Raw genomic sequence first — 17,190 nt, forward strand, 5'->3', positions numbered from 1 at the left:
GGACAGTGAGAGAGAGACAGAAAGGAAGGTCTTCCTTTTGCCATTGGTTCACCCTCCAGTGGCCGCCGCAGGAGCCAGGTGCTTATCCTGGTCTCCCAAGCACTTGGGCCATCCTCCACTGCACTCCCTGGCCACAGCAGAGAGCTGGACTGGAAAAGGAGCAACCGGGACAGAATCCGGCGCCCCGACCGGGACTAGAACCCTGTGTGCCAGTGCCGCAAGGCGGAGGATTAGCCTATTGAGCCGTGGCGCCAGCCTCCTAGTGGTTTTATATTGCATACATTTAAGTTCTACCTAGTGGTTTTATATTGCAAACATATAGGTTCTACTAGTAAATTGTTCCTTATTCACCACATTGAATTAAATGTGTCAATATTTCAGGGTGGTGGAAAGGACAACTTGACTTAGATGCTCCTCGACTGGCTTAGATGTCAGTGTGAAACAGAACTTTTATGTAATTCATACAGATTATGTACTTACAGGAACTGTTTCCTCTGAGGAAATAAAACTATAAAACAAAGTTCGGGTAGTCCCTGGCGTATGCCATGAAGTAAAGGACTCTGGGAAAGCCTTAGGGGCTGGCATTGTAGCATAGTAGGTAAAGCCACCATCTGCAACACCAGCATCCCATATGGGCACTGGTTCATGTCCTGACTGCTCTGCTTCCAATTGAACTCCCTGGTAGTGGCCTGGGAAAGCAGCAGAACATGACCCAACTGTTTGGGTGCCTGCCACCCATGTGGGAGACCTGCATGAACCTGGCTACAGCCTGGCCCAGCCTTGGCTCTTGGGGCCATATGAGGAATGAACCAGTGGATAGAAGATCTCTCTCTCTCTCTGTCTGTCTCTCCCTAGCTCTCTAACCCTGACTTTCAAATAAATCAATAAATCTTTTAAAATATTTAGACATTGTTTTAAAGAGGTGACGTTTGAGCTATGCCTTGAAAAGTATAAATTTGGTGAATGTCAGATTAGGGTTGGGGGGAAAGAGCAGGAAAGCTGTTCCAGTCACAGATCAGTTTGGAAAAAGTCACAGGGATACATGGCACCAAGAGTTTGGTTTGGCTCAACAGAGTTTATTGGGAAGCAATAGCAGTTGTTGGGGCTGGAGATGATAGCCAAGGGTCAGATTGTGAAGAACAGGCTGAGGCATTTGAACTTCACATTGTACAGAATGAAGAACTACTAAGAAGTTTAAGCAAATAAGTCATGGTCATATATGCAGTTAGAAAAAAGAAAAACTTTTGAAGAATAGATTGGAAGTGTGGAAGCCACTTAGGAGCCTGTTGTAGAAATCAAATTCGAGAATGATTTTTGACAAGGAGCTGATGTGGTAAGCTGCCTCCTGCTATGCCAGCCTCCCATACCCAAGCACCAGTTCAAGTCCTGGCTGCTCTGCTTCCCAATCCAGCTCCCTGCTAATGCACCTGGGAAGGCAGCAGAAGATGACCCAAATGCCTGGGTCTCTGCACGCATGTTAGAGATCCAGATGAAGCTCCTGGCTTCTGGCTTCAGCCTGGCCCCCAGCTATAGCCATTGCAGCCATCTGGGAAGCGAACCAGTGAATGAAAGATATTCTCTCTCTTTCTCTCTCTCTCTCTCTCTCTCTCTCTCTCTCCCTCTCTCCCTTTCTCCCTCTCTCCCTCTCTTTCTCTCCCTCCCTCCCTCCCTCTCCTTATAACTCTGACATGCTAAATAAATAAATAAATCTTTAAAAAAATCTTTTGAAAAATGATTTTGATGGAACATGATGTTAAGATTGTGACAGGATAGGGTGGAAGTAGGGGCCAGATGAGCTTTAAAAAAATAGAAAGTTACATGTTTCCCTAAAGACAAATGCTGCCTTGATAAAGGGGTAGAGTCACCAAATCTGCTTTTCCTATTATAAAATGGCACCACCTAACTCTTCCTGTCTTAAATAACACTGATATGCAGTGTGTGAAGGTGAACACCAGGGAGTGATGGAGTTGTTATCAGTAGGATTGTCATAGTGATCTTCATCCATAGAACTGATAGGAGGTTGCCTCTTTTATGAGATAAAACAAAGTCAAATACCAACAATTTCATGTGGATTTTCTGGTTTTCCTGTTACTTCCTGCTTCCTTTTAGGGTGTATCATTACTTTTTTTTTTAAATTTTAAGATGAGCAATATATCTCACCAAGGGGATTTCCAGGAATGCTGGAGAGGCAAGTGTGGCAGAAAGTGTGCAGGCTCTGGAGTCAAATAACCTAGAATTAAATTACCCCCCCCCCCCAATTTAGTAACTGTGGTCGTGGGAAGTCAATTTGTATCAGTCTTATTTTTTTATCTGGAAAATGGAAGTAAGTCATACTGCCTTGTAGGGTTATTAAATGAGAAAATCCATGACATGTTAGTGTGTGGCACATAAAAGAGGTTGAACAAAAGTCTCAACTGTTTCCAATACCCACCTACCCCCCCCCCCCTTTTCCTACTTGTTCATAGAAGTATTGGCTAGAACTCAGAGTTTTCTGCCTCCTTGTGTTCCAGAAAAACTGAGTTACGCCAGGGATTTTGGTGTATATATAAAAATGTTCAGCTGTCATAACTTCAGGCCAAAATCTTTTAGACTGAGTGGCCATTTAAATCATCAATTCCATCATTCCATGGAATTGCTTTGGTACACAATCTGTGTCAAGTTTTTCTGGAATGCCACAAGCCTCATCACTTTTCACATCATTCAGGAAGTTACTCATTTAGCCCAGACTTCCAATAAGCTCATACATATAGACTGTGTCATATTCAACTGGAGGTGTCAGCACCATTTTTTTGAAATGTGATAACTGCTTTTGAAAAGGAAAAAAACAAATCAGTTGAAATGATATCAATTTCCCTATACTCCCAATTCTGAATCTGACCCTAAAAAATGAACTCATAATTGCTGACCCTTGTTACTCTTGGGCTCCAATAGCACACAGAGGGATTTCTGTCTCATTTCCCCTGCTTAACATTTTTATTCCCTGACAATGTTCAATGGTTTTTTTTTTAATGGAGCTTCTCTATTTCATACAAGCACTATTCATGTCACAACATATATATGGTGAACATGACACACAAATCCTTGCACTCAGTAGTTTATATTCTTGCTGTAACAACCAAATAAGGTATTATTCAGAGTGAGTAAGTGCTACGCAGGAAAAAAATAGGCTAATGGCTTAGCTAGTGGCTAGTAGGTGGGATGTTAAGTTAGAAAGGGTTGTCAGTGTGGTAAGGCAGTAACAGGAACCTGAGGTGGAAATGGGTTTAGCATATCTGAGGAATAAAATGGTTAGAATTTTAAAATTTGTTTTATGATGAAAGGATAAAATAGCAGGAGATGCAATAGTAGATAAAGGCAGAAAACAGATAAGAATTCTCTGTGGGGCTGGCATTGTCGTTGTGGCATAGTAGGTTAAGCTATGCTGTGACACTGGCATCCATATTGGAGAGCCAGTGCAAATCCCATCTGCTCCACTTCCACTCCAGCTTGCTGAAAATGCACCCAGGAAGGCAGCAGACAATGGTTCACTTGCTTGGACCTCGGCCATCCATATGGGAGACCTGGATAGAGTTCCATCTCCTAGTTTTCAGCCTGGCCCAGTCCTGGCTGTCACAGCCATTTAGGGAGTGAACTAGCAGATGGAAGATTCTCTCTCTCTCTCTCCTTGTTGCTCTGCCTTTTTTTTTTTTTTTTTTTTTTTTTTAGATTTATTTATTTAGGGGCTGGCGCCATGGGCTCACTTGGTTAATCCTCCACCTACGGCGCCGGCATCCCATATGGGCACCGGGTTCTAGTCCCGGCTGCTCCATTTAAAGAAAAAAAGATTTATTTATTTGTTTGACAGAGTTAGAGAGAGGAGAGGGAGAGAGAGTTCTTCCAGCTGTAGGTTCACTCCCAAATTGGCCACAATGGCCAGAGCTGTGCTGATCCAAAGCCAGGATCCAGGAGCTTCTTCCAGTTCTCCCATGTGGGTGCAGGGGCCCAAGTCTCGGGCTACCTTCTACTGCTTTTCCAGGCCATACCAGAGAGCTGGATCGGAAGTGGAGCAGCCGGGTCTCGAACCAGCGCTCATATGGGATGCCGGCGCTTCAGGCCAGGGCGTTAACCCACTGTGCCAAGTGCTGGCCCCTATTCTGCTTTGCTTTTTAAATAAATACTTTTTTTTTTTTTTTTTTTTTTTTTTTTTTTTTTTTTTTAAAGTCAGTCTCTGAGCTCCTGCCTTCAGCTCTCCTGCAGGGCTGGATTCTGTAACTATCAACCACCAAGGATCTTGCTTTAAACCAGCCGTCTACACCTGGAAGTCTGCTGTGACTGCCATTCTGACTCCAGCCCCATTGCTTGGAGTTGCGCTGCCTACCTACTTCCTGAAATTTGCCCCTGGCTAGAATCCAGCCAGAGTCTTTGATTCTCCACTAAGTGATGGTTTTTTTTTAAACTTAAAAATTACAACTGAATAATGTTTGTTCATTGAAGATAGAAAATAGAGGCAAAGATAAAATTTAAGAGAAAGACAAACCCTAGTTCACATTTGAGATATATCATTTCTGCTATACATTCAAATATGTTTTTAATTAAAGTATGGTTACAATACAATGGAATTATTCAATGCTGTAAACAAGTTCTAATAAAAATAAGCCAACGTCTACTTCTGCATTAAATAGTTTCTGACATGCTGATGATATATTACAACTGATTCAACCCCTTCATTGCTTTGGGGACAAAAGGATAATTATGACACTATAGCAGTTACTAACCACAAAGCACTTAATACATGTTAGGAATGCTAATAATATTACACACATCATTGCTGAGCAAAGACTGTTAAGTGACTTGCCTAACACTACCCAGATGAGTAAGTACCAATGCTGAACAGAAATGCCATTTGCTAAGCAGCTGTGAGGGCACTTCAAAAAGTCCATGGAAAATTAAAAGGGAAGTTTATTTTGGTGAAAAAAATTTTTGAAATTCATGCATATATGAGAGGTCTTCAAAAAGTTCATGAGAATTGCATATTATAAAAAAACTATAGATGGATTTCAATGGTTTTTTTGCACCCAAATAAACCTATCTTTTCATTCCACTTTACCATGAACTTTCTTTAAAGATGTATTTATTTGAAATGCACAATGACAGAGAAAAGGGGAGAGACAGAAAGACCTTCCATCTGCTGCTTCGTTCCCCAAATGGCCACAATGGCCAGGGTTTGGTTAGGCAGAAGCCAGGAGCCAGGAACTCCACCCTGGTCTCCCATGTGAATAGCAGGTGCCCGACTACTTGGCCATCATCAACTGCCTTCTCAGGTGCATTAGCAGGGAGCTGGATGGGAAACAAAGCAGCTAGGACTCAAACTGGTGCTCTGGTATGGGATGCTGGCTGCCGTCACCAGTGGTGGCCTAACCCACTGCACCACCACACCAGCCCCTAGCGTGAACTTCTCCCAGTGGCCTGCATTACTGTGGGCTGGGCACTATGCCAGTCTCAGCAGGGAGATAACTTCTGCTATTTCTCTCAGACTTCACAGATGAGAACTCTGTGACCCTTCAATAACCTTATTGGGAGTTAGACCTCTGGACGTTCACTCTCACTAACACTACACAGAATGTGTACTGAAAGTGGGGTGCTGTGAAGCCAGAGAAACAGATGCAGCCCAGCACACACTCACGACGTTATCCCCTTGCCTTAGGCTATGTTCCTTTCCCTTGTTCTGGTGCCCCCCCCCCCCACGATGGCTTCCTCACCTGAGCCTCTCACCTCTTACCCTCTCTGAGGTTAGGTTCAGTGTCTTTATCTATAAAATGGATATACCATGCTTATTATTTTTAAAAGGTTTTATTTATTTATTTGAAAGGCAGAGATACAGAGAGAGAAGGGAAGGGGGGATGGAGGGAGAGAGAGAGAGAGAGAGAGAATATTCCATTCACTGGTTCACTCCCCAGATGGCTGCAACTGCCAGACTGGGCCCCATCCAAAGCCAGGAGCCAGGAACTCAATGGGAGCTTTGCACGTGGGAGTAGGGGCTCAAGCTCTAGGGCCATCTTCCACTGCTTTTCCCAGGCACAATAGCAGGGAGCTGGCTGGGAAGTGGAGCAGCCAGGGCTCGAACTGGGTCCCATATGGAATGGCGGCACTGCAGGCAGAGGCTTAAATTTCTATGCTGGCCCCACCATGGTTGTTATTATGGTTAGCTACTAGAGTCCAGCCCTGAGTAACCAAGTTTTCAGGAATAAAGTAAGTTACTGGCTCCCCACCAATGCCCTTTGAAAAAGTATGAAGGAAACAGAGTTTGTGAACCGCAGAGATTGAGGCAGAAGGGAAGCAGATAAGGCCTGGGTTTCCCTCAAGGTTACTGAAGGATATCGTGAGGGGGAGAGGAGAAGCATGGGAAGACCTCCAGCAGCCTCCTTCAGGTGAGAAGCAATCAGTGTGTGTGACAAGTCACGTTTCCTTTAAAACTCTGCCGGTTTCCTGGGAGAGCTTGCAAGGTGACTTAGGGGCTTCACATTGGTTTGCATATAAAGCAGGACAGTCAGCCAGTAAGAAACGTCATCAGACAACTGTGAAGAGGTTAGGAGACAGAAACCAAAGCATGCTGCTTCACGCCTGCAGGATCTGAGCTGTCCATTTGCGTCCTGACAGTAGGTTGCTGACAGCACATTGCAAAGAGACGAAGCAAGAACTGGTGTTCCCCTGGCAGCCAGGCTCTTAGCGGAAGCAGCGAGAATATGCTCCTGTGTGGAGCCCAGGAGGCTCCCTTTTCTCTTGACCAAAGAGCGCGGAGGATGCAGCACCTAACTGCGTGCTGTGTCCCTTGGTTACAGTTCTAGATCTAGTTCTAGTCTCTACCACTTCCGAGAAGGAGCAGCTCTCTCCTCCAAGCTCATCTCCAAGGCCCAGCTCACCTGGTGTTCCCTCTAGAAAGTTCACTCCACCTTTTCCCGTGCTCTCACAGCCCTCCCTGTTCCACCATTATACCGCACAGCACAACGTAGCGCATCACTGTGTCTGTCTCATTGGACTTCCAGCTCCAAGGTTATGGATTGTGTCTGAGTCATCTTATTATCCCATGCCCACCTCAATCACTGAATGTTTCTAACTAAACCTACCCTTGTTTTCTCACCTGTATAATGGAGATAGTATTTGCACTGCCTTTCTCTGAGGACTGTTTTGTGGTGCGGGCGTTATGCCACAGCAGGTTAAGCTGCCAAGTGGGAAGCCTGCATCCCACATCAGAGTAGTCCTGGGTGCTCTGCTCCACATCCAGCTTCCTGCCAGTGCCAGATACAACTTAAGTGCTTGCCACCCTGGTGGGAGACCCGCCTGGAGTTCTGAGTTCTGTGCCACTCAAATGGGAGACTCAGATGGGGTTCTGGGCTCCTGAGTGTGGTCTGGGCTGGCCCTGGATGCGGCAGACATTTGAGGAATGAACCAACAGAAGGCAGATACCGCTCTGTCTCTGCCACTCTGCCTTTCAAATGGATGAAAATAAATAAAGCTAAAAAAAAAAGTCAGGTATTAAGAACTTTGTTCTAAATGCTACCATGAATTCACTCTACAAATAATGATAAAACTTGTATGGATAGCACTTCACAGTGTAGTTTGTACCCATTATCTCGTTTGATTCAACAGTAACCCAAGTTGGTGCTTTATTTTGCAAGCAGGAAAACTGAGCTCCAAGAGGTGAAGTAATTGTCAAAGGTTACTTAGCAAGAAAGTGGTAGACCCTGACCTTTGACCAGGACCTGTCCTCTCTCTATTACCTGTTGTTACTTTTACTGCTGAAACAATCCTTGGCCCTTGGAAAAATAAGCAAATAAGTTTATAGCAGATTATCATCTCTAGTTCTTGCTTAAAAAAAAAAAAAACATGATGTCCTGTAAGTCATCTTGTGATCCCCTCAGTCCCTAAACAGTTTGGTACCTGAAAGTCTTCACTTCAAGTCTTCTGTCACCCAGGTAACTTCACTGGCCAGGTGATTCCTTATTGCTGGCAGCAACGACCACCTCCCGACAGCTGTTCAGCCATTCATTTCCAGGCTTACACTCCGGACCTGGAGACCTGGAATCATGCTCCACTCTAGAGACCTCCAAGTCTGATGTACCAGTGCTCTGACTGTCACTTCCTGGCTCCCCAGCTTTCTCAGGCTCTTACTCCCACCGAGCATGTTCCTCGGTATCCTGGTTACCGCCAGCTCTTTGGTCTCATTGTTTTCTCCCAAGTCCCTCACTCCCCTCTGGATTTCTCTTTTTCTGCAGTGAGTGCAGCAGGAAGACCAGGATGAGTCTCTTTCTTCCACATGCATCCTGCAGAGCCTCAACCTTCCATCAGTCCAACCCTGCCCTCCCCATCCCTATACTGGACTGCTAAGCACAGTCTTGCACATTGACCCTGTAGCAATGCTGTGGCTGCCATTCTTGGTGGGGCTCTCAGAGGTAGTGCCGCACTGGTCATCTCTTTACAATAGGGATGGATTAATTGGTTAACAAGATCTGATCCATTTAGTCACTTGACAAATATTTAGTTGTCATCTGTAGAAAGTCAAGCATGGGGACCAGTGTTGTGGAATATGGGAATGCTGGTTTGAGTCCCACTGCCCTGATTCTGATCAGTTCCCTGGTAATGTGCCTGAGGAGGCATCAGAAGATGGCCCAGGTACTTGGGGCCCCGCCACCCACCCACATGGGAAACCTAAATGGAGTTCTCTCTGGGTTTCTGACTTCAGCCTGGACCAGCTCTGGCTGTTGTGGCCATCTGGGGAGTGAATCAGCAGATAGATGGAACATTCTCTCTCTCTCTCTCTCTTTCTCTTTCCCTTACCCCTCTCTCCCTGTCTCTCTCTCTCTCTCTCTCTCTCTCTCTCTCTCTCTCTCTCCTTTTCCCCATAACACTGCTTCAAATAAATCTTTTTAATGCCAGGCAATGTGCTACATATAAAGCAGACAGCAGCAGAAGAAGTAAACAGGCACAATGCCTACCTTCACAGAATTGCAGTCTAGTGGAGGAGACAGCCCTTGTCCACTATATACAAATATATAATTATAATTATAAAGAATGTTACCAAGGGGCCGGCACCGCGGCTCAATAGGCTAATCCTCCGCCTGCAGGGCTGGCACACCGGGTTCTAGTCCCGGTCGGGGCACCGGATTCTGTCCCAGTTGCCCCTCTTCCAGGCCAGCTCTCTGCTGTGGCCCAGGAAGGCAGTGGAGGATGGCCCAAGTCCTTGGGCCCTGTACCCCATGGGAGACCAGGAGGAAGCACCTGGGTCCTGGCTTCGGGTCAGTGTGGTGCGCTGGCCGCAGCGCGCCAGCAGCGGTGGCAGCCATTGGAGGGTGAACCAACAGCAAAAGGAAGACCTTTGTCTCTCTCTCACTGTCCACTCTGCCTGTCAAAAAAAAAAAAAAAAAAAAAAAAAGAATAAGAATGTTACCAAGGAAAAGCTCCAAGTATCATAAGAGCTAAGCTAGCATGAAGGGTCAGAGAAGGCCTCTGTGAGAAGCTGACATTTAATTTGAGGCCTAAAAGTAGGCTTTGAATTAACTAAGTGAAAGGAGTAGAATAGATTGGAAAAGCTTAAAAAAGGGCTGTGAAGCCCTCGAGGCAGGAAGGAGGAAAGAAAAGGGACCATGTAAGAGTGTATGGAGAGGGTTGAGGACAAGGTTGAGAAGACAGTGTAAGCCAGATCTGTGTGTCATTTTAATTGTAGGGCTTTATGCACAGTATGGCATGATCTGATACGCCCTGTCTTTTAAAAGCAGTCAACCTGTTTACAATATGAAGAAAGGGTTTAGTGGAAGTAAGTACACCAGAGAGGGAGTATTATGGTTGTCCATTTGAAGGCTGATGCAGACTAGAGAGGTCTTTTTCAGATTCTCCAAATTCTGAAAGACCCACCATCTACTTCTGGCCCATACCCCTACCACACTACTGCTACCTACTACCACTTTTGGCCATTGACTTCCTACTTCTTAGGAAATTAAAAATATCAGGTGTGAACTTCCCCAATTTCCTGCCTCCATACCCACAAAGTTGACTAACTATACTTCCCTCACTTCCTTCCTGCCAACTTCAGAGAAAGGCAGCCAGGGTCTCCCGCTGACAGCTCATCATTCTCCCTTCCAGCTGCTAAAGACCCATGTCATGCTCCATGGCTTAACCACTCTCTCTTCTAACTAGAAAAATGAAAAAATTCACGTACCTTCTGCAGCTGTAGCAACTGCTTTACCTCTCTTCTTCCCTTCATAACACATTTTATGTGGACTACTCTCCCTATGTCAGAGACAGTGGTGCTCACCAAATATTACAGCTATTCCCCACATGGCCCAGCCACTTGTCAGTAAGGCAGGTCTAGATGAGGCTCCTATCTCACCCTGGACCGCGGTATAGACCAGGTGGTACATGATCCTCTGGTAATCTCTCCCAGAGCCAATCAAAGGAGGGTTTTGTCTTCCAGAAGTTGGAACTTTCTGTCATCATGCTGAGCTCCTCAGAGACTCTGTAGAGCAGACCCACCAACTACATATAATAAGAAGAAACAAACTTTGTGTGTAAGTCACTGAAATCTGGGTTTTGTTTATTACAGCATAGGCTAACCTAATTAATGTATTACTATATTCTAATGTAGGTTAACTTGCTTAATACGATTGCAATGTCAACTTCCTCAAGCATCTTGTTTTTTTTTTTTTTTAAAGAATAACATTATTTCTGACATTTTTAGTCAGGAGGACTCAGAATCCTCCTCTGCATTGACATTACTCAAGTAAATGCCACCCCTATTATTCTATTGCTAAGTCAACTGAAAGTTTGCTTTCTCTGCATCATTGGGCCCAATTGGCTTCTCTCTTCCTGAGGCATTTGCCTCCCCCTGGCTTCTATGACATTATCATCTCTTGGGTTTACTCCTGCTTTTTTAGGACATAGGAATTGAAAGTAAACCATCCCCTCCCCCATTCTATCAAAAAGAAACCAGATGATTTTATCAAGTTGAGCCTCCACCTAAAAAACTTCTATGGTTTTCCAAATCTAAGCTTATTAAGCTCACATTTGAGGCCTTTCCACAATTTAGCAACAGTCTACCTTTCCAGCGTGATCTTCTGCTAGTCTCCTTTACACAGCTTACATTTTACCAAATATGGGCTTGATGAGTTCTTCCTCCTCTTTGACCTTCCTCAGGACTGTTCCCTGCATCTGCCACATGCTTCAGTCCTGGTTTCTCCTGTCAAATAATTTAGACATGTGTGCAAAGATTCTTGTAATGGAAAATATTTGGAATGACCTCAGTGTCCATTGCTTATAATGTCAAAATGTTGGGAATGACATAAATGTCCATCTCTAGGTGACCACTGAAATAGATCGTGGTAAATTCATACAATATGTTCTATGAAGACGATAATGATGATGTACAGTCATGGAAATTGTTCACAGTTTATTACATAAACAAAGCAGTGAGTTATAGACATCATCGTACATTTGTTAAAACACAGAGAAAATATCTGGAGAAATCTGCATCAAGATATTAATGGTCATAAGTGAGGTGGGCATTTGGTCTAGCAGTTAAGATACTGCTTAGTACATTTGCATCCCATAACAGAGTGCCTGGGTTCAAGTCTTGGCTCAGTTCTCAATTCCATCCTCCTGCTAGTGTGTGCTCTGGGAGGCAGCAAGTGATAGCTCAGGTGGTTGGATTCCTCTGGAGACCCAAATTAAGTTCCCAGCTCTTGGCTTTGGCCTGGCCAAGCTTCAGCTACTGCAAGCATTTGGAGAATGGACCAACAAATAGTTTCTCTTTCTCACCATCTGTCTCTCTGCCTTTCAGATAAGTTAATCACATCAATGTTTTTTTTTTTAAAACATTAATGGCCATAAGTGACAAAAAATAAATTGGACTTCATCAAAATTTTAAAAATTTCTGTGCTTCAGAGATCACTATCAAGAAAGTAAGAAGGCAATATGCAGAATGCAAGAAAATATTTAGAAATCACATTTATTTATTTATTTATTTATTTATTTATTTTTGACAGGCAGAGTGGATAGTGAGAGAGAGAGACAGAGAGAAAAGTCTTCCTTTGCTGTTGGTTCACCCTCCAATGGCCGCCACAGCTGGCGCGCTACGGCTGGCGCACCACGCTGATCCGAAGGCAGGAGCCAGGCGCTTCTCCTGGTCTCCCATGGGGTGCAGGGCCCAAACACTTGGGCCATCCTCCACTGCCCTCCCGGGTCACAGCAGAGAGCTGGCCTGGAAGAGGGGCAACCGCGACAGAATCCGGTGCCCCGACCGGGACTAGAACCCCGTGTGCCAGCGCCGCAAGGCGGAGGATTAGCCTAGTGAGCGGCGGCACCAGCCAAAAAATCATATATCTAATAAGAGACTTGTATCCAGGATTTTAAAAGAACTCATATTTAATAATAGAAAGCCCAATTACAAAATAGGCAGTGGCATGTATTCAGCCTAGCAGTTAATGTATCCATGCCCTGTATTAGAGTACCTGGTTTCAATACCTGGCTCCTGCCTCTAGCTTCCTGCTAATTCAGGGTATGGCTCAAGTAATTGAGTTCCTGCCATTCACATGGGAAACCTGGAATGAGTTTCTGGCTCCTAGCTTAGGCTGCAGCCCAGCATTTGAGGAGTGAACCAGCGAATGGGAGCTCTCTCTTGCTTTCTTTGCCTCTCAAATAAATAAAAAATTAATAAGTTAAATTAAGTTAAAAGTAGGCAAAGGATCTGAATAGACATCTCTCCAAAACTGATTTACAAATAGCCAATGAGCACATGAAAAGATGCTCTGCATCATTTGATGAGAGGAAAATGCAAATCAAAACCACAGTGAGATACCACTTCACACCCACTAGAATGATGATGAATTGATGAGGATGTGAAGAAACTGGAACCCTCATACAGCACTGGTAGGAACAGAAAGTGGTGTTGCTGCTTTGGAAAACAATCCGGCAGTTTTTCAAAATGTTAAGCATGGAGTCACCATTATTACCCAGTAATTCCGCTACTCATGATAAACCTGAGAGATATGAAAATACATCCACACAGAAACATGTATGTGAATGTTCATAGAAATACTATTCAGAATAATATTTCCACAAAAGTGGAAACACCTAAATCCCATCAATAATAGATAAGCAAAATACTATTATATCCACACAATGGACTATTATTTGGCAATAAAAAGAAACCACATCCTGATACATGGTACAACTTGGTGTACCTTGAAAATGTAATGCTAAGTGAAAGAAGTTATCTATAAAACACCATGTCTTGTTTGAGTCCGTCTATATGAAAATTCCAAATAGGTACATCTGCCGAGACAGAAAGCAAGTTAGTGATTGCCTAGGGCTGGGGGTGTTGAAGGGAAATGAGAAATGACTCCTAAAAGGTACAAGATTTGTTCACAGGAGCCAGTGTTGTGGTGTAGTGGGTTAAGCTAATGCTCACAATGCCTGCATCCCATATGGTGTTCTGTTTCCAATCCAACTTCCTGCTGGTGTGCATGAGAAGGTAGTGGAAGATGGCCCAAGTACTTGGGACCCTGCCACCCATGTGAGACTAGGATGGAGTTCCAGGTTCCCGGCTTCATCTTGGACACTCCTGGCTGTTGTGGCCACTGGGAGAAGTGAACCAACAAATGGGAGATCTCTTTCTCTCTGTCTCTTCATCTCTTTATGTAACTCTGATGTTCAAATAAATAAATCTTTATAAAAAGAGAGCTGTGGCATAGCGTATAAAGCCGCAGCCTGCAGTGCTGGCATCCCATATGGGCACCGGTCTGAGACCTGGCTGCTCCACTTCCTATCCAGATCTCTGCTGTGGCCTGGGAAAGCAGTAGAAGATGACCCAAGTGCTTGGGCCCCTGCACCCACATGGGAGACACAGAGGAAGCTCCTTCATCCTGGATTCAGATTGGCACAGCTCTGGCTGTTGCAGCCAATTGGAGAGTGAACCATCGAATAGAAGACCTTTCTCTCTCTCTCTCTGCCTCTCCTCTCTCTGTGTAACTCTGACTTTCAAATAAATAAATAAATCTTTAAAAAAAAAAAAAAACTCTTGAAGGGGGTTTGAGGTGGGAACAGATATGAGCACAGGCTCCAGTGGCTGCTCCACTTCTGATCTAGTTCAGCTCTCTGCTAATGTGCCTGGGAAAGCAGTAGAAGATGGCCCACATACCTGAACCCCTGCATGCACGTGGGAGACCCAGATGAAACTCCTGGCTCCTGGTTTCTGTCTAGCCCAGCCTCAGCTGTTATGGCCATCTGGGGAGTGAACTAGCAGATGGAGATCTCTGTCTCTCCCTTTCTCTGTAACTCTGCCTCTCAAATAAGTAAATACATCTTTAAACAGAACAAAACAAAAAAAAATCTCTTTGAAGCAAAAATCTGCTTCAAGTTTCTGGTTTACAACTTATGAGGTATAGACAAGGGTACTTCAAAATATTCAGGTGCAAATGCACATGCACATGTGGAAAATAGATATGAAAAAAGATGCCAGGCCAGCGCTGTGGCATGGTAGTTTCCATCTGTGGCTCCAGCATCCCATATGGGTGCTGGTTCAAGCCCCAGCTGCTCCACTTCAGATCCAGCTCTGCTCTGGCCTGGGAAAGCAGTAAAAGATGCTCCAAGCCCTTGGGCCCCTGCACCCGCGAGGGTGACCGGGAAGAAGCTCCTGGCTCCTGGCTTCAGATCAGATCAGCTGGCTGTTGTGCCATTTGGGGAATGAACCAGCAGATGGAAAATCTCTCTCTTTCTCTCTCTCTCTCTCTCTCTCTCTCTCTCTGCCTCTCTGTAACTCCACCTTTCAAATAAACAAATAAGTCTGAAAAAAAAAGGAGGGGGAAATATGTCCAACTGGCTCAGTCTTAGTGTGATACAAACACGAGTACTGAGACTGAATGCTCAGAGGGTTCAGCTCCCTTCCCCTTCCTGGTTGCCAGTATGAAGGCTGCAGGCATCTACCCTCCAGAGAGATGCTGAAAACGTTTTCTGGGGACTCTATTCAGTCAGCATGGCAACACACAGAACGTAGGGACAGTGGAGGTTCCCTGACACATGGTCTGCTCGGATCATCACACAGGAAGCTTCCAAGTCAACAGGCTTCACCCATGTGCTCCAGTATTCCAATTTTATCCATGTTGATTTATGGATTTTCATCTACTTGAATGGCAGGGCAGGAGTGAGAGCAAGAGAGAGACAGAGACAGAGGTACTCTTCTATGTTTCACTCCCCAAAATGCTTGCAACAGGGCTGGGCCAGGACAAAGTCAGGAACCCAAACTCCATCCGGGTCTCTCATGTGGGTGGCAGGGACTCAAGTGCTTTGAGTCATCACCTGCTGCCTCCCAGGTTGCATTAGCAGAAAGCTGGATCAGAAGCGAAGGAGCTGGCACTCACCACGGCCTTCCAATCAATTTTTAGTGTCCCTTCCTAAACACAAGCAGACAGCTAAAGATTAACAAACATCCCAGTAAAACTTCTAACAGGAAAGGTCCAAAATAAACAGAAGAAAGTAAAGTACTTGGAGGAAAAACAAAGAGAATGCAAGAAAAGGAAAACTTTTAAATCATTATCATTAATATGCTCAAAGAGATACAATCTTTCTTTGCTATTTTAAAATGAAGGACCATTAAGAGAACAACAACAACAAAAGGCTCTTGGAAAGTGAAACCATCATACTAGAAACAAAATAAACAAACAAAAAATCAATAGGAAAGCTTGAAGAAATCTTCCAGAAAGCAAGGAAAAAATTTTAAAGAAATGGTAGATGGAGGTGGGGATAGGAATTAAAATAACAGTCCACAGTTTCAATACTCTAATAATAATTAAATAATAATTAAAGTCCACAGTTTCAACACTCTAATAGGAATTTCAGAACAAACAGGGGAAATTGAGTGGAAGGAAATCATCAAAGAAAGCAAAATTCCCAAAAGTGAAGGTGAAAGTCACATTTTTGGTTGTTGTTGCTGCTACAGCTTTCAGAGCCCAAGGGACCACAGGGTTCCTAGTGCTTTGATTGAAAATAAAGCTGCACCGGTCCCAGTGCAGTAGCCTACTACACTGTGGTGTAGTGGGCTGGGCCTCTGTCTGCGGCACCATCATCCCATATGGGCGCCAGTTCTAGTCCCAGATGCTCCACTTCTGATCCAGCTCCCTGCTGATGGCCTGGGAAAGCAGTGGAGGACAGCCTAGGTGCTTGGACCCCAATACCCACGTGGGGGACCCAAGGGAAGATCCTGGCTTCTGTCTTTGGATCAGCCCAGCTCCGGCTGTTTTGGTCATTTGGTGAGTGGATGGAAGACCTCTCTCCCTCCCTCTATCTATAATTCTGCCTCTCAAATAAATTAATAAATCTTTAAAAATAAAAAAGAAATCTGCACCTCACACATGAATTTCAGAACACTGAGGACAAAAATTCTAAAAAGCATCTAAAAAGAAATAATAGGAAATCAAAATGTCTTTAGGGTTCTTAAGAGTATTGATAGCAAGTAGCAGCTTTGGGCCACTGGTATAACACATGGGTGCTGGTTTGGTAGTCCCAGCTACTCCACTTCTTATACAGCTCCCTGCTAATGGCCTGGGATAGCACCTAAAGATGGCCCAAGAACTTGGACTCCTGCTGCCCTGTGGGAGACCTAGAAGAAGCTACTGGCCCCTGGCTTCAGGTTGGCCCAGGCTTGGCTGTTACAGCCACTCAGGTTGTGAACCAGCAGATGGAAGCTCTATCTCGCCCTCTCTCTGTAACTCTACCTTTAAAATAGGTAAATAAATCTTTTAAAAAATATACTGACAGCTAGAAAGAAATGGGACAAAGCCTTAGAAATTCTGTAGGCAAATAGTTTCTAAGTGTTCTATACTTACTCTATACTTTGCCAAACTATATCAAATGTGAAGATAAAATGAAGACATTTCAGACATACAATGTCTGAAATGCAACTTTTTTCACCAAACTATATGAGTAAACCAAGAAAACAGAGTACCCAGCAAGGAAGGATGCGACAAGCACCTGATGGGTGATGACAAAGGGAGATCCCAGGACCACGGCTTTGCATGAGGTGTGGTGCATTCCCAGGCCTGCTGAGAGCAAAGTGATTCAGTAGCCATGCCTTGCGAGTGATGACTCAGGTTAAAACTGTTAAACTACTGGAAGACCTGACCTCCCAGGAAGAGTGTAAATAGAGGAAGAGGAAGACAAAAATTC

Source organism: Oryctolagus cuniculus, chromosome 1, assembly GCF_051225735.1.
Source record: "Oryctolagus cuniculus isolate XC-2025 breed Fujian yellow rabbit chromosome 1, ASM5122573v1, whole genome shotgun sequence".
NCBI lineage: Eukaryota > Metazoa > Chordata > Mammalia > Lagomorpha > Leporidae > Oryctolagus > Oryctolagus cuniculus.